General features: G+C 49.5%; 1 pseudogene; it reads left to right on the top strand.

Moving 5' to 3' along the window:
• The first annotated feature begins 4,130 nt into the window (after window positions 1–4,130).
• On the top strand, window positions 4,131–17,118 carry LOC138414804 (eosinophil peroxidase-like; annotated as a pseudogene).
• Window positions 17,119–18,010: the final 892 nt, after the last annotated feature.

Below are 18,010 nucleotides of genomic sequence, written 5' to 3' on the forward strand. Positions count from 1 at the left end.
AAGAAGACAGACCCGGAAGACTGGCCCCTTAAAGAGGACTTAAACTTTCCAAGAGTGCAACTCTCTCTGAGTTTGCCTGTGCATATTTCCACATGTACTTATCTTTTCAACAAACTTTTTACTTTACTCTTTACCTTCTGCCTCCTTGCCTGAATTTGTTCTCGACAAGGCAGGCAAGAATGAAGTATTTGGGCCCTCACTGCTGGCCCCTGTGGTCCAGTGGTTAGGACTCCCCATCCCAGAAACAAAGACCTTGCTTCCAGCTACTGCTCACTGCTGCTTGCTGCAAGCTGCCACTTACTGCGGCCTGCCTCCGAGATCAAACCTTCTCACTCCTCACGTTGCTCATGTACAGCAGGGTCTGCCTGGTGAGAAAGCCCAGGGCCCTCCTTCCCTGCCCCAGGCCCTGCCCTTGGGAGTTTCCTGTCTGATGGAGGAGGCGAGGGCAGGAGGGAGGAGAAGGGAGGTGCACTGGCCCTCAGTTGACCCTCATCCCTAGCCTGGACCTGCACATCTATAATGCTCACCAGGACTGCTCCTGCCTCCTAAATATCCCTGCCCTTTGCTGATATTACCAGCTGATCAGAGAGGTTAGGCAGTGGGGGTGGCATGGTGGGCTCCAAAGCCAGCTCGCCAAGGCCCCACAGTGAGTTTTTCCTGATTTCACTAAAAACAGAACATTCAGAGCTGCCTCTCTCAGGGGAGTCTTCGGCTCTAGAGCACACACATATACACCGGCACACACGTGCACACCCCAGCCTGCCCCGGCCTCAAGCACAGCCTGCAGCCACAGCCACAGTCCCTTAGGCCCCCGCCAGCCCTCAGTGTTCCTGTTATAATAACAGAGCCAAGGGCCTCATTCCCAGGAATCCCTGGGACCAGGCCCTCAGTCCTGGCCACCACAGTGTCTCCTCGGGGGTCACTGGAGCTGAGTAGATAAAGAGCTCCAATCAGACCTGTGGCCAACAGTTCCAACAGGCCTGGCAGATGGTTCCTGTGAAAGTGGTTGCAGAATCTCGAGGTTTCAAGAGGGCCAGAGGAGGGCAGGAAGAAAGGATCTTGGGAGTCTCAGCTGAAAGATGCCAGGATGGGAAGGCTCCCTCATGGTCAAGGATCTGGGGGTCAGCCTGGCAGGGCCAGGGCCACAGCATCCACTGCCCCAGGGCTGGCCTGGCCCAGGAGCCACAACACCCCTGACCCGACTCACCAGGTCTTAAAGGATGTACAGCACAAATCCACCCCTGACCCAAGAGCTGTGACAAGAGAGGTCACAGTTGTGTCCCTTCCACAAATACCTGTTCAGGACCTGCCAGGCAGTGGGTTAGGTGCTGAGGCTACAGTGAGCTACACAAGAGGCACGGGTCTTCTCTGTGTGCCTGCCTCTCAGAAACCTAGATTCAAGCACTGAAATACATGTGTAATCACAAAGATGCTAAGCTCTAGGAAAGGAGCTGTAAGAGCTAGGATCAGGAAAACCTGGCTTCCCGAGTCATGGCCAGTGGGTGGGGACTGGAAGGTGAGCAGGAATCACCAGGCACAAAGGGAAAGGGGCCTTTGTGTTGAGACCCTTCGTGGCAGGAGGCCTGTCTCTGGAGCTGAAGTCAGGGGGTGTGGGAGGGGTGGTTAGAGGACAGAGGAACAAAGAGAAGAGATGGGGCTCTGGAGAGGAGAGGTGGAAGGAGCCAGACTGGGTAAGTCCAGGGAGAGCCCGTCTCCTTAGGAGACGCTGCGTGGAGGGCCAGGAGGAGTCCTAGAGGGGCCAGCATGCTGGGACCAGCGGGGCCAAGTCCCTCGTGGCCTCATATGGCCACAGTCACCAGGGAGGGATGGAGGGAGTGCAGTCTGGGATCTGGCTGGTTTGGACCGCAGTCCCCAGACGTTCCCGACCCTTCCTACAGCCCCCTTATTCCTAGTGTCCAGGCAGCCTCATCCCCTGTCCCCCTGTTAGGTAGTTAGAATAGGAAAAAACAGGAGTCCAGAATGGTGATGGCTAAAAGATAAGGAAGGAAAAAGCCCATGAAAATAGAGCAAAGGACGGTCGGGGACCAGAGTGAGGACCTCAGGTAGAATGAACAGCGCTCCTGGCTAGCCCAATTTACATAGGGCCGGCCCAGGGGGGAGGGAAAAAAACATAAAAAGGGGAGCCAAAGGGCCTGGGGGCTCTCTTCCTCTCCCCTGCTCTCAGGCGCACTCCCCCACTCTCTTCCCTTCACATCTTTGGGGGAGATAGATTTTCCTGCTATGTTCTAAACAAAATAGAGCTGTAACACAGAGCTATAACACTGATCTGTCCAAAAGCTATAACACGGTCTGTTTGAGACCTGAGAGCTATAACACGGTCGGTCCGAGAGCTATGACACGCCGAGTTCTCTAACGTCCGTGGCTTCAAATTTTTGTTGAGACGAGACAGACAGAACCGAGGAAAATACACTCGCCTGACAGCCCCAAGTGATCTTTTTGATGAGTTTCACTACAAATCTTTTTCTCGTGTGGCTCCATCTTGGACCCTCATTTTGCTCATTTTTTTTTACCCGAGAAGAGCTCTCCCGCATGACTCCCTAACCCCTGAGGTCCAACCGTTACCGAGTCATGCTCACTCTGCTTGCCGCAGGATAAGCCAATAAGTCTGGGAGATGAGGTGTTGAGGCAAGGGATATGACTTTATTCAGAGAGCTGTTTGATGGCAGACTAATGTCTCAAAACAATCAGCTTGTGGGCACCTGGATGCCAGGTTCTTTTATGGATCAGAGATGGGGGGAGATGAGGAAACAAAGTGAAAAGACCATTTAATTCTTGCAAATATTTCCTAGACCGGCAGGGGGATGTGTTAGTTTCACTGTCTTATAGTCATTGCATGGGTGGTGTGAAATGGAATATCTCCCGTCATATCACAAAAATGCCGTAGCTATCTGCAATTCCAGCCCCTCAAAAGTGAATTTCTGAGCTGGTAAGCAGCAGATAAGTGGAGCCATTTCCCACACAAAGAACTCACAAAGAATGTCACAGTCCTTCACAGGTGGGTAGGGTCAGGCTATCTTGCTGTGAGCCAAACAAAGGCACCCTAGCCCAAGGGTCAGGCGAAGGGGGACGGGGGCAGGTCTCCTTGAGGCAGGCCATTATGTATGCCTCTAATAAGAAAAGTGGCAAAATAAAAGCTAAAATCACAGAAAAAGATTTAGTACAGAGTCAAAATTAACCCACCTGGGTTACATAGCCAGGCCCTGAGCCTGTGAGGAGCCTGGTCCATCCCCAGCAATGGGTTCTGGATTCCACATATAGAGGGAGGAGCTCATACAGGCCTCATAGGGAGCCAAGCTTCCCAAACAGCCCACCCAGGGGATTGTCCCACCCTGGCCCCCATGCTCAATGGACCACCCATTCTCATATCCCTCGGGCAGCACAGCTCCTGGCCTCTCGGCCTTGCACCAGAGATAGTCACGGGGCCCACCTAGTGCCCACCCAAAGGCTCCAAGTCACCACCCTGTGGCCCCCAACCTCCTGTGCCACTCCACCTAACTGGCCTAATGGGGTCAAGACCCTGGGAGCTTCAAATTGTCACCTGGAGAAGGTGGAAATCCTATTTGGTGGGGAAAGGGACATGTCCTCCTTTCCAGTGTGAAAAAGGGTGTTTGATTTCATACAGCTGAGCCAGGATAGAACAGGACACAGTTTACTTACGTTCCAAACACTGCTTGCAAACATTCCAAACACTGACAGGCCCAGGGTACTGGGTCCACAGTTGCAAACAGGGTAGGGCCTGGTGTCTCTATGGCCAGTCCAAAAGGGGACAGCATGCCTTCAGTACAACCAATTATGTGGGGCAATGCCATGTTGGTAGAGAGCTTCCCTTCCATCTCGCCTTCTGTCTGTTTGTCCTGACTGTTCAGCTGGGGCTTTGCTGGGTGGTGTGCTTTCTCCCTCCAGCCCCCATTCCTCCTCTGCTGGGCAGCATCAAGCAGCACCTTCGCAGGCTCGGCCAGCCCCATGGACCTCCTGTCCTCCTTCAAACAACCGGTAGCAGCCACCAGGACAGTTGTTCACATGGCCTTGGGGCTGCTGGAAGAAAAGTTACAACTCCAGGCGTCCAGATCCTTCAGTGTCGCTGGTACTGTGGAGTGGAAGAAAGCCAGATGGCGGGGAAAGGGGTGAGGGTGCAGGATACATTCCTTGGGGTGTTGGGAGGGGAGAGGAAAGGGATGGGAGGTATGGAACAGACCTGCTCAAGAAGCTGGAACCCTGCCCACCAGCCCACCCCGAGATGTGCTAATGAACCCCAGCTGCGGCTGCTGTCCCAGGCCAGTGACTGCGCTCCCAGGAAGAAGCTGAGAAGCGCAGTCACCAATATCGCACCATCACCAGGAGATGCAAAAACAAGCGGGTGCTGGAGTGGCACCTGACCTGGGAGGGGGTTGGATCCGCCCGCCACTCCTTCCCAACCCTGCTGACCCCAGCACGCCCCCTGCTGCGGGAGGCGACCCTGGCTGGGGGTCTCCAACCAGCCTCTGGCATGCGAACGAAGACAGGCTGTCTCTCCCCTTCGGCTGGACCCCGGCAAGAGGTGCAACAGCTTGCCCCTCCCAGTCGTGAGTCAGGACTGAGGGGCTGGAGGATACTTCATCTCTTCTAAACGTGGGGAACAGAAGCACAGCCAGAGTCGGCCAGACAGGGCTTGAACCAGGCTCTCCTGTGGGCTGGCAGATAACTCTGGGCAAGGACTCCAGCTGAGTCAGTTTCCTCAGCTGTAAAACAGCTGTAAAACCCACTCCAGATTACTGTTATGACTATTAAGGTCCTTGATATAAACATCAATGTAGGATGTGATATATTAGCACTTGAGTTTCCCTGGTGGCCTAGACAGTAAAGAATCCACCTGCAATGCAAGAGACCCAGGTTTGACCTCTGGCTTGGGAAGATATTAGTAGTAGCCATTATAGTACTGTTTCTTCTGAAAGAATTCATGTCAAAGTACCTTCAAGAGCAATACAACTTAATGTAGCTCTATGTATTGACCTATCTCTCATTTAACAATTTATCAATTTTCTATTCATATGTCAATATCACAATCTATCATCTATCCATCTATCATCATCTATTTATCGATTTTTCTTCCATTGCTCATTCCATCTATCCAGTTCTCTATCATCCATCACCTAGCAACCAACCCTTACATCTCTCAATCAGTTCTATTATCTAATTATCCATTAGTCTGTATAAATCGATCTATCATTTATCTCTCTGGAGGAGCTGGTGGGGTCTGAGTCAGCCAATCTAGTCTGTTCCCCTTTCTTTCCTCCTGGAATCCTCAGAAGCCAGGATGGAGAGCATCTCTGTAGGAATGACAGCCACACAGGAAGTGGGACAAAGCAGGAAAGGGGAGGGGAGGGTGGGAGAGGAGGAGAGGCTGTGTTAACGCCAGCGGGGACAACCTGCTGCCCCCTGAGTTCTGGGTTGGCTCTGACATGTGTGGGGTCAGAGCCCCACACTGATTGCTCTCCCCACCAGGTCCAGGCTGTCTCCAACCAGATCATGCACTTCTGCTGCGAGAGGCTGACCTCTGACCACGCCAGTCCCTTAAGTTCATGCAGTGTGGCCAGTTCATTGGCTGTGACTTGGACTTCCCCGCTGAGTCCCCAGCCTTCACTGAGGGTATCGACTGTGAGAGCACCTGTGCCCAGCTGCCCTCCTGCTTCTCTATCAAGGTACTGCAGTCTCCCAGGCTCCATCCCCGGCCAAGAGCTGGGAAGCCTGGAGCACCTGCCTTAGGGAGCTGCCTGAGATGCTGGAGTATCAGACAGCAACAAGACGCACAGTCGGACACACACACCTGGTTCTGTATGTGTTGGAGGGGTGAGGGGAGGGCAACCTGCCCGGAGGTTCAGTGCAGGCTTCACAAAAGGGGAAACAATTGAGACTGGCATTGAGCTGTGGGTGGCATTCCAGCAGGGGAAGCCTCAGGACTGCTGCTTTTGGAAGCCTTTAAAGTCTCTTAGCGCTTGTCCTTCCCTCCCTCTGGGGTGGGCCGAGGCCCCTGCAGTTCCTACAAATTCCTGGGTCCGGTTGGGAGGACAGTGCTCTGCTTCATGCTGAGAGCAAGGATGCTGCAGGACACTAGGGAAGAAAAGATGGACTCCAGGGAGCAGAGCCTCTGCGGGGCACGGAGCTGCCCCCCCTCCCCCACCCCCCGACACACGTACATGTTCACTCACCCTTACTGTTCTCACAATATGTCATGTGAGGGCCCCTGGCTGGCTCCTTCCTCCGGCTTCTCTGGGGAGCCATCCGCTATCTTCCTAGTACCATTACTGACTTCACCGCTGGCTCAGATGGTAAATAATCTGCCTGCAATGCAGGAGACCTGGGCTCAATCCTTGGATCAGGACGATCCCCTGGAAAAAGGCATGGTAACCCACTCTAGCATTCTTGCCTGGAGAATCCCATGGACAGAAGAGCCTGGTGAGCTACAGACTATGGGATCGCAGAGTCAGGCTTGACTGAGCAACTAGCACTTCTGACTTTTAAATCTAACACAGCAAACACCACCTTAATTTAAAGTAACATTACTCTATGTGCAGGTCTGTGTTCAATGAACTGCCAGCTTCCTGCAGCCTGTCTGGAGTTTTCTTCACGATCTCCAAGGCACCCAGCACAGAAAGGGGCTGATGGCTGCTGAACTGAGTGGCGTGAAAGCAGCACAAGCCTTCATGTCAGAGAACTAGTTTCCACTCCCCTCTCTCCCCCTGAGGAGCTGTCCTTCCTCTCTCTGAGCCTCAGTTTCCCTGTCTGTAACATGAGGATCTAAGGCCTCATCCATGTCTAACCTTTCATGACGCCATAGCACCAAGCGCTAAGGATGCTTAGGTAACCTGATGAGCAGCCTTTGTTTGGATGAGTCAAGGAGGATTTCCTGGAATAAGAGAGTTTTTGCTTTTGTTTTTAATTGGAGTATAGCTGCTTTGCATGTTATATTAGTTTCTGCCGTAAAACAACTTGAATCAGCTATATGCCCCGTCCCTCCCGAGCCTTCATCCCACTCCTGTAGGCATCACGGAGGCTGGAGCTGAGCTCCTGTGTTATATATAGAGTAGCAAGGAAGGGAGTTTTGGGCAAGGCTCTGAAGCACGTGGGGGATGACCTGGAGGGGTGAGCTTGCTCAGGAAGGGCCCCCATGTAAGTGACTCCTCTTCCACCTCAGACCCCGCCCAATGACCCACGCATCGCCAGTCAGCAAGACTGCATCTCCTTCTTCTGCTTGGTACAAAAGCAAAAACAAAGTCCACAACCAGATCAATGGACTCACCTCCTTCATGGACGCCAGCATGTTGTATGGCAATGAGGTCGCCCTCGCCATGTAGCTCCGCAACCAAACCAAGGTCCTGGGGCTTCTCACACTCAGCACCCGCTTCCAGGACAACAGCCAGGCCCTGCTGCCCATTGACAACCTGCACAATGACCCTGCCTCCTCGCTGACCACTTAGCATGCATCCCTTGCTTCCTGGCAGGTCAGACTTGGGGGTGGACAGTCTTGTCTCCCTAGGAAAGAGCCAGTCCCAGGTGCCAGGAGGGGAAGCCCAGAGGGTACTCTGTGGGGGGTACTTGGCTTCAGACCTCAATATTAGGCGCATAGATCTGTGCGTGGTTCCCAGAATCAGTATGTCGGAAAGAGTTCTGCAAAACCAGTGTGTGTCCAGAGATCATTGCTTGACTCTCTGCACCAATAAGGGCCTCATCCCCTACGCAGTCCATCTGGAGTGGTGCTGATTGTTTCAAAAGCCTGCCTCATATTGATCCAGCGTCCATCCGTTGCTCTTCACTGAGCTTCTAGACCCTCAGAGAAGAAGCTCTCTCTCTTTTTCTCAGTAATAGCCTCTTTAATTTCCTGAAAGCAGCTTTCACTTCCACTAATAATTTTTCTACTGTAGGTTAAATTTCCTTAGGAGCCAGTTTCCTCCCTGCACTAGCTAGACACTGGCATTTGGTACCTTCTTCCAGATGCATAATCCAAAATTTCCTGGGGGTCTTTCCCCTCTCCTCTGCTCTCTATCATCATGACGGCCATCACTTCTGGTTATTTAAGATATTTGAATGTGCCATCTCTCATCCTTATAGTTGCCCTGAAAAGGCAGCATTAGCATCACCCTCGTTTTGCAAACGAGAAGCTCAGCGAAGACAACTAACGCACCCCAGAGCAGAGTGTCCGATGGCAGAGTCCACATGGGGACTGGAGTCAGTGCAGTGGCCAGGTCTGGGCTCTTTCCACTCTGCACTACCACCTCCTTCATAGGGAGTTGGCTCCAGCCCCCTTTCTAAGGACTGCATGTTTCTTTGTTTCTGTTAAGAGCAGCAGGCTGCTTGGTCTGCATAAGAGTAGATTGATTAAGACCACACACAAGGGCTTAGCTCAAAAACAGCAAATGACCATGTGTAAGGCCACCTTCAGGACAGCACTTTCCCTCTTGGCCTCGAGGAGAAGGTCTGGCTACAGAAACAGGCTCTGCTTGACTCTCCTTTTTTCTCCTTCCCTGGGGCTCCCTGGGGAGAGCAGCATGATACCAAGCCCAAAGCTAAGGAGAAGTCCAGCCCCCATGAGAGACCCTGCAGAGGGATGCAACTCACTGGACAGGTGGACTCAGTCTCAAAGGCAAGGCTCCTAGAATCACCCAGGACCCCCACCAGCCGTGGCTCTGGTCATCCTGCCAAGCAGAATCATCAAGCAGAGGTTTTCCTTCCCCAAACCAGCAGCCGCCCCGTGCTTGCCCACTGTACACAAATCCCTTCTAGGAACTTAGGGAGCTGAGACTTAGGCACCTCTGTCCTCCCCCTCCGGGCTGTTGTGTGGGTCAGTGGAGCCTCACAGCACAACTGAGGAGATGGAGGTCCAGTGGGGGCCAGGAATTTGTCACAAGTCACTAAGTCTCACCACCTGTTTCTAGTCCCCAGAGCTGTGTGTGTCTGCCTTAGCAGAAAGACATTTCTCTGGGAAGGGCTGTGGTGACTCTGAACTTGGGGTTTTCAAGGTGATACCCGGTCAACTGAAACCCCAAAACTGGCAGTCATGCACACTTGGCTGGTGACTGAGCTGAGACGCCTGGATCCCCAGTGGACTGGAGACAAGCTGTACCAGGAGGCTAGGAAGATCGTGGGGGCCGTGGTCCAGGTAGGAGGCCGTGGGCCCCAGCATCCCTTAGGAGCCATGAGAAGGCACAAACCAGAGAGATGTGCCTCAAGTCAACTAGGGTGATTGGGGGTGTTCCTGATCCCTGTACCCTCAACTCTGCCACTAATTCGCTCTGTGACCCTGTTCATGTCATCCTGCCCCTCTGGGCGTCAGTATCCCTCATCAGACAATGGGACATTAACACTGTCACAATTAACATAATGCCAAGAAAGAATCAAGGTGTCTGAGCACCCCTTCGAAAAAGCAAAAAATCTGTCCGAAGACAGTGGAGTAGGTGGGCAGCCACTAAAGTAACTTTCCTCCTCCATTTTTTCTTTCAGATCTTCACCTACCAGCACTTTCTGTCCCTGGTTCTGGGAGAGAACAGGGCCAGGAAAGCCCTGGGGCCCTCCCAGGGGGTACCATGCCAGTGTCTTCACTCTGGCCTTCCACTGCAGCCACACCACGCTCCAGCCCTTCATGTTCCACCTGGACAGCCAGTACCAGGCTTCAGCACCCAACCCCCGAGTCCCACTCAGCTCTGCCTTCTTTGCCAGCTGGCAGACTGTGTATGACAGTGACCAGGTTCCCCAGGGGCAGGTGGGAGTGGGGGTGGAGCCCAGCTTAGTGCCAGGAGGCCAGGCCTCTGCTGATTGTCTCCCCAGGACCGTGAAAATAAAGCAGGTGCTATCAAGACCTTCAGTCACGAGTCTGCCACCCCCTCTGGGATTAGAGGATTTCTAAAAAAGGAGGAGATGGGCGGCTGTGGTCCTGAAAGGAGCTTGCCTTCCACTCCTTCTCAAAGAAGTGTGCGAGAGGGGAGACTTCTTGCCTTGTCAACTCCAGATTCCTACGTGTCCATCCAGGCTCCTGTTTTCTGATACAAACCTGGTAGATGCAAATGACTGGCTTGTCCAGCTCTGAGCTAGCTTGGCATCGTGTGATGACCTCTGGGCTTCCAAGAGGCTAGTCCGATCTGTGCTGTTCACACTCCCTGCCACCCAGTGGCATTGACCCCATCCCCTGAGGCCTCATGGCCACCACCCCTGCCAAGCTGAACCTTCAAGATTTCAGGTTAGTGATGAGCTCCAGGACCGGCGGTTTCGGCAAGTGAGAAGGACCAGGCTGGACCTGGCTGCTCAACATGCAGCAGCAGCTGGTACTACAGCCTTCCAGGGGAGGGGGCTGCCGGCCCCTCCTCCCAGGCTGCCCCAGAGCAGGGCTGCTGGTGATGGTGGTGGGGAGCGGGGTGGGTCAGGGAAGATCCTTGGTGCCTCCCTTCTGACTGGGACTGTCTATAAGATGTGCTGAGGCTGATGCAGTAAAGCATCCCTGGGACCTCCTTTTTGCTGTCCTGCCATATCTTCTCCATTCTCACCAGCGTCTCTAGCTTTAGGGACACAACAGGTTGGACACAGGAGCTGAACAAAGACATCAGGACTTTCCAAGTAGAAAAAAAGAAGAAAAAAAAAACCCAAAAAAACAGTAGCTTTAAAAGGCAGGGAAGAGCTGCCCCTGCCCACCACCCTGGCAAGGTCCAGGGAGGAAGTCCCAGGGATACAGAAACTGGATCTTGGCTCTGAGTGGGGAAGGGCAAAGAGCCTGAGAAGTAGGGAACCAGTGGAGTAAAAGTAAGCCTGCCTTAGTTGTTTGGTAAGGACACAAAAAGACTTTATCCCAGGAAAGAAGAAAACTTAGACACTTTGCTAGAATCTTTAATGGACATTAACTCTTCCAATCCTCCCAATGACCTTGCAAGCAGCTGTGACAGCCATTTTTATAGATGAGGAAATAAATTCAGAGACATCTAGTAACTGGCCCAAGCCCACATAACTAGGAAGTGGTACAACTCGAATCAGGTTCAAAATTTCTCCTTTTGTCCTCCTGTTCAGTTATTGAAAGTTATTGAGCTAACGGGTTCTTTCTTTGTTGTAACTCACTGCACCTTTGCTCCGCGAGAATGTAACTCTGTTTAATACTTTTTGAGGCTGACATAGATTAGAAATATAAAGAAAAAACACTTCAAGGGAAAATAAGTTTTCTGGTTGAGCAGCTTTTATCAAAAGAGGGTCATAAAATGTCCACAGGCCTCCAAGGCCAGAACCCATTAGCTCAATAATATGTTATTGTTGTTGTTCAGTCACCAAGTCTGTCTGACTCATCGCAACCCCATGGACTGCAGCACGTCCAGGTTCTCTGTCCTTCATCATCTCCCAGAATTTGCTCAGATTCATGGCCATTGAGTCAGTGATGTCATCTAACCATCTCATCCTCTGTTTCCCCTTCTCCTTTTGCCTTCAATCTTTCCCAACATCAGGGGCTTTTCCAGTGAGTCAGGTCTTTACATCAGGTGGCCAAAGTATTGGGGTTTCAGCTTTAGCATCAGTCCTTCCAATGAATATTCAGGGTTGAATTCCTTTAAAATTGACTAGTTGGATCTCCTTGCAGTCCAAGGGACTCTCAAAATTCTTCTCCAGCACCACAATTTCAAAGCATCATTTCTTCAGTGCTCAGCCTTCCTTATGGTTCAACTCTTGCATCCATACATGACTACTGGAAAAACCATAGCCTTGACTATAATGGACCTTTGTTGGCAAAGTGATGTCTCTGCTTTTTCATATGCTGTCTAGGTTTGTCATAGCTTTCCTTCTGAGAAGAAAGCATCTTTTAATTTAATGGCTGCAGTCACCATCTGCAGTGATTTTGGAGCCCAAGAAAATAAAGTCTGTCACTGTTTCCACTTTTCCCCCTTCTATTTGCTATGAAGTGATGGGACCAGATGCCATGATCTTAGTTTTTTGAATGTTTGGTTTTAAGCCAGCTTTTTCTCTCTCCTCTTTCACCCTCATCAAGAGACTCTTTAGTTCCTCTTTACTTTCTGCCATATGAGTGATATCACCTGCATATATGAGGTTCTTGATGTTTCTCCCAGCAGTCTTGATTCCAGCCAGTGATTCATCCAGACTGGCATTTTTCAGGATATACTCTGCATATAAGTTAAATAAGCAAGTGACAATATACAGCCTTGTCATACTCCTTTCCCATTTTTGAACCAGTCAGTTATTCTATGTCCAGTTCTAACTGTTGATTTTGACCTGCATAGAGATTTCTCAGGAGACAGGTAAGGTGGTCTGGTATTCCCATCTCTTTAAGAATTTTCCACAATTTGTTGTGATCTGCACAAAGGCTATGCTAAAGCATAGTCGATGAAGCAAAAGCAGATGTTTTTCTGGAAACCCCTTGCTTTCTCTGTGATCCAACAAATGATGACAATTGGTCTCTGAATCCTCTGCCTTTTCTGAATGGAACTTGTTTATCTGGAAGTTCTAAGTTTACATACTGCTAAAGCTGAGGGATTTTGAGCATAACCTTACTAGTATGTGAAATGCGTGCAATTGTATCGTGCCAGGGTCCAGCCCCAGCATGATCCAGGAGTACCCTCAGGAGAGACGGCACCAGTGTCAGGAAAAAGAGAAAGAGAGAGAGAAAAAATGACACGGGGTGACCAAGCTTCAGTGAGTGAGGCCCATAACTGTATTTTCAAAAGGAACTTTTATACCTTGACTTGTACATAGAGGGAAATGAAAGGTGCAGTCATGCAGAGTCAGCCCAAACATTACATCTGTTTTGTCTTTATCGAAACCAGGATTTTTTCTGCATACCTTTCTCATAAACAATGTTGTGTACATTATCTTCTGGCCTTGGAGGCCTGTGGACATTTTATGACCCTCTTTTGATAAAAGCTGCTCAACCAGAAAACTTATTTTCCCTTGAAGTGTTTTTTCTTTATATTTCTAATCTATGTCAGCCTCAAAAAGTATTAAACAGAGTTACATTCTCGCGGAGCAAAGGTGCATTGAGTTACAACAAAGAAAGAACCCATTAGCTCAAAAGTCTGATGTGGTTAATTCCAAGGCTACTACTTGTTTTTCTTACATACCAACTATGTTAACTAATGCACTCCCAGGTGCACAATGGATAAGGGATATGGGCACTTGGCAGCAAGCATTGGCTCAACAGTGAAATCCTACACCAGCACTATTCTAATAGTTTTTAACTCTTCAAAAGGCTCTATATTTTTAGAATGTTTTAGGCTTCCTGTGTCTCTCACAGTTGGGAGGCTGTGAACAATCACATGTGTAGCTGCAAGAGTCTGGATAAACCTGCCAAGCAAGCTAGAATGCCAACAGAGGGGGTTTGAATTGAAATTTTCCTTTCATACCCAAGAGACTTATTAGCTAGAGCCCTAAGCTGATTTTCTCCAGAGAAAGGTGGTTGGGGATAGCCCCCTGTTAATGTCAGAAGAGTTGATGAAAGGCATAAAATAGTAAGACAGACAGATTCTGGTTTGGGGGTAGATGCTCAAGTAGGTCCAGGGGATCCCTTGAGTCCTGATCCACCTTGCTCGTCAGGTCTCTTCCACATGACCTTGTCATGGGTGTGATCTCCCATGCTGGCTCCTGGCAGTATGGTAGTTTGAATATTCTTTGGCATTGCCCTTCTTGGGATTCTTTCTTATCCTGTGGCCACTGCTGAGTTTTCCAAATTTGCTGTCTTATTAAGTGTAACACTTTAACAGCATCATCTTTTAGGATTTTAAATAGCTCAACTGGAATTCCATCACCTACACTAGCTTTATTCATAGCAATGCTTCCTAAGGCCCACTGAACCTCACACTCCAGGATGTCTGGCTTTAGGTGAGTGACCACAACATCATGATTATCTCATCATTAAGAACTTTTTTGTATCGTTCTTCTGTGTATTCTTGCTGCCTCTTCTTAATCTCTCCTGCTTCTGTTAGGTCCTTACCATTTCTGTCCTTTATCTTGCCATCCTTGGCATGAAATGTACCCTTGATATCTCCAATTTTCTTGAAGAGATCTCTAGTCTTTCTCATTCTATTATTTTTCTGTATTTCTTTGCATTGCTCATTTAAGAAGGCCTCCTTATCTTTCCTTGCTATTCTTTGGAACTCTGCTTCAGTTGGGTGTATCTTTCCCTTTCTCCCTTGCCTTTCACTTCTCTTCTTTTCTCAGCTATTTGTAAAGCCTCCTCAGACAACTAACATTTGCCTTCTTGAAATTTTCTGTGAGATGGTTTTTGTCATGTCTTCTGTACAATGTTACAAACCTCCATTCATAGTTCTTCAGGCACTCTGTCTACCAGATCTTATCCCTTGAACCTGTTTATTATTTCCACTATACAATTATAAGGGATTTTATTTAGGTCATATCTGAATGGCCTAGCGGTTTTCCCTACTTTCTTCAATTTAAGCCTGAATTTTGCAAGGAGTTCATGATCTGGGCCACAGTCTGCTCCAGATCTTGTTTTTGCTGACTGCATAGAGTTTCTCCATCTTTGACTTCAAAGAATATAATCAATCTGATTTTGGTATTGACCATCTGGTGATATCTGTGTGTAGAGTTGTCTCTCATGTTGTTGGAGAAGGGTGTTTGCTATGCCCAGTGTGTTCTGTTGACATAATGATGTTACGGGAAGGCTTTGGCCAGAGCTTTGCTTATCTCTCCCTCTCCCTATCTCCTAATTTCCTGTCTAAATGCAACCTGAAGCCCCATCTCCCTCTGCTAATCTTTGGCAGTGTATAGTAAAGGGTGGGCAATTCCTAGTGCACCTAACACAGGACCAGGCAGGCACATAGCAGACACTCAAGAACCTGAGTGTCTTTCCTTCCCTCCATTTTGGTGCTCTGACAGAGTGGTGGCGCCTCCTGCTGGAGATCTGAGATTGCTAGCTGCCCAAGTTAACCACACAGCAAATTTCTGTTCCCTTTAAGCTGTTTCATCCTAGCTCTTACAGTCTCCACTAATCCCTTCCCAAGTCTAATACCCAGTCTGGAATTGGAAGGCCTGGTTTGAGCTCCATGGAATGGTGGGGGTGTCCTTGGAAAAGTCACAGTTGCTCAAGCTCAGCAAATACCCATTGATAACATGAGGATTATAAAGTACTTCAGAAATGTGAGGATCCTGAGGATATTCACACAGCAGTGCCTATTAATGGGAAACATCACATGGTTTTCCTTTGTTCAGCTTGGGGATGGTGTTTGGGAGTTGTAGTTCAGTGGACAGTGTTTGGAGTCTCTTTGGGTCATGGCAAAGCTATCTCTTATCCTGATGGTCCCATCATATCATGTGATTTGGTCCTGGTGTGGGATCCTGATGGCTGAGAAATCAATATGGCTAATCTTTGTTCATTTCTGAGTGGGTAAAAAATATTTTTAATTAAAATTTTAATTTTTAATTTAAAGTTTTAATTAATTAAAATTTAAAATTTTAATTTTAATTTAAAACTTAATTTTAAATTATAGATATATAATTAATGTATCATAAATTTATCCTATAAAGTATATAATTCAGTGATTTTAGTATAAAGTTGTACATCATATGTAACATCAGAACATTTTCATCAGTCACAAAAGAAACAGTAATAATAGTCACTCCCCACCCCCACCCCAACCCCTGACAATTACTAATCTAGCTTTACGTTTGCCTATTCTGGACCTTTTATATAAATGGAATCATGCAGCAGGTGGTCGTCTTCTGAGCAGCTAAATTTTATCCATGCTCTTCATTTCTTGGTTTGTTCATTGACTTATTCAGTCATTCTACAAATCTGGGAGTCTTTATGTTCTGAGCACTGTCTTACTTATGCCTAGTTAATGCCATGATCGTATCATTGTGGTGGTGAGTGTTGGTTTACAACAGCTTCCTACATTTGGACCTACTCCACAGTGTACGCACAAAACACAGCTGTCTGCTCGAATTGAAAACCAGAGAGCAGTGGTTTGGTCTTTGGAAAGTTCAAGGCCTCTTCTGCCAGCAGGGATTTTGTTCTGCCCAATATTGCCTGACCAAACAGCTCTCCTGGGACAAATCAGGACAAACTGTGGTGAGCAGACGCCAGTGGGAATCCGCAGGGGGAAGACAAAACTGCTCCTGCCCTTTGCCCTACAGGGTACAATGCTTAGAGGCGCTTCTGCGGACTCTTTCAGCCTCAGAATCTGGCACAGCTTAGCCGGGTTCTGAAAAACAAGAGTCTGGCAAGGAAGTTCCTGTATCTGCACGGGACACCGGACAACTGCCATCTGAATCAGGGCCATCACAGAGCCTCTTTTGCCAGGCCCCGAGTGGGGCCTCTTCTGGCTTGTCTTGAGAACCAGTTCTGAAGAGCCCAAGATGGAGACAGGTAAGTGACCCTCCCCTAAAGGACCAGCCCTGGAGGCAGGGCAGAAAGGCACTAGAATTTCAAGACTTGATGAGAGAATATTCTTTTTAGCTTCATCGCTTCCAAGTTCATAGGATCTGAGACCAGGAGGCTTGGTCAGAGGGAGAGAGGCCACTTGCTTAAGCTGGAGACACCTTTAACCCAGGAGACAAATGTCTCAGCCTGGCTCTTTCAGGCTTGAGGATCCCAGAAAACACAGGCATAACAAGCTATTAATAAATCTGATTTCCCACCACCAAGTTTGTGGTTTAAGACTTGACTCCTCATTTGGATTTGGCATTGACCTGGGTTCAAATCTAGTCCTGGATACTTAAAATTACTGTGCACTTAAAACCAAGGCAATTTATCTGACTGCTGAACACATTTCTTCCTTTACAAGATGGGAACCATACCTATTTTGCAGGGATTTTGGAGAATTGAATGAAATAATGTCGCCCTGTGGTTAAACTCCCTCACACACAGCAGGTGCTCACTTCTGTTCATCCCCCGTAACCTTCACCCATGTCTCTCCACTGTCCTGGTAGGTTCTGGGGGCAGAATTGAGGTGTTTTCACCGAGAGACAGCGCATGACCCCGAGCCACATCTTGTCTCGAACTATGTGTGACAACCCTGGTATCACCATCGATCCAAGAGGCATCTTCAGGGCCAGCTCTGCCCCCAGGGCTTTGTGCCCTGCTCCTATATCCCCAGCCTGAACATATCTGCCTGCAGAGGCAAATGAAGCCTCCCCAGGTAAGGGGGCCTCCTCCCACAGCCTGGGCTGGCTCAGGACTTCACATCCAGCCCTGGACAGGACAGCCGAGTCCTTTCAGGCCTCTAAGCAGGAAACACAGAACTCGTCTCGAGGGACAGGACATGTTTTCCCAGTGGCTCCCCAGTATGCTAGCCTCTGGGTTGATAGCTACTCCCAGGGCCCAGGGCTTTGGGGGGCAATTAGGAAGTATCCACCTAGCCTCAGCTGAGTCATCAACGCCCTAAAAGAGTTCTGCTTTTGGACATCCAGCAAGTCCCTCACTTGTCTGCTTGTGCTGCTTCCGCAGGAGTCTGGCCCAGGCCTCTCACCTTGGAGACCAGGAAACCTGGGGAAGACCACAAGGCTACCTTCTCACCTGGAGCAACCATTTCCTGCTTATGCTTTTGCTGGCTGTGGCTGGCTCTCTGGCTGGGAGTGGCGGCCGGGGTGCCCGGCAGCGATGAACCCTTCCACCAGGCAACCCTCTCACGTCAGGTCACACATCAGCACCACGTACAAGGGCTCAAGAGCCAAGCAAGGGGCTCTGGGAGGCCCAGGCAAGAAGGAGGGTTTCCAGCCACTTTCGTCCACTTTCCAGCCTATTCCTGACCCCTGCCCAGAAATAGAAGGCCAGAGACCCAGCCTCCAGCCACCCCACGGTCTTCCTCTGAAGCCTGCACAGTTGGCAGCACTCACTGCTTCTCCCAAGAAAGCACCGCTGAGGGCAGAAGCTGTTTCTGCTTTGGGCTAGGGATGGAGCGGCGTGGAACCTGTCATATACTTAACTCCAGATGTTTCAGAGGAACGCTGCTAAGACACAGCTGGCACTAACCTTGAAGACCCTCCTGGGGGCTGAGTTTGGAGAATCCAAAGAACCTCT

This window comes from Ovis canadensis, chromosome 11 (assembly GCF_042477335.2).
Source record: "Ovis canadensis isolate MfBH-ARS-UI-01 breed Bighorn chromosome 11, ARS-UI_OviCan_v2, whole genome shotgun sequence".
Taxonomy (NCBI): domain Eukaryota; kingdom Metazoa; phylum Chordata; class Mammalia; order Artiodactyla; family Bovidae; genus Ovis; species Ovis canadensis.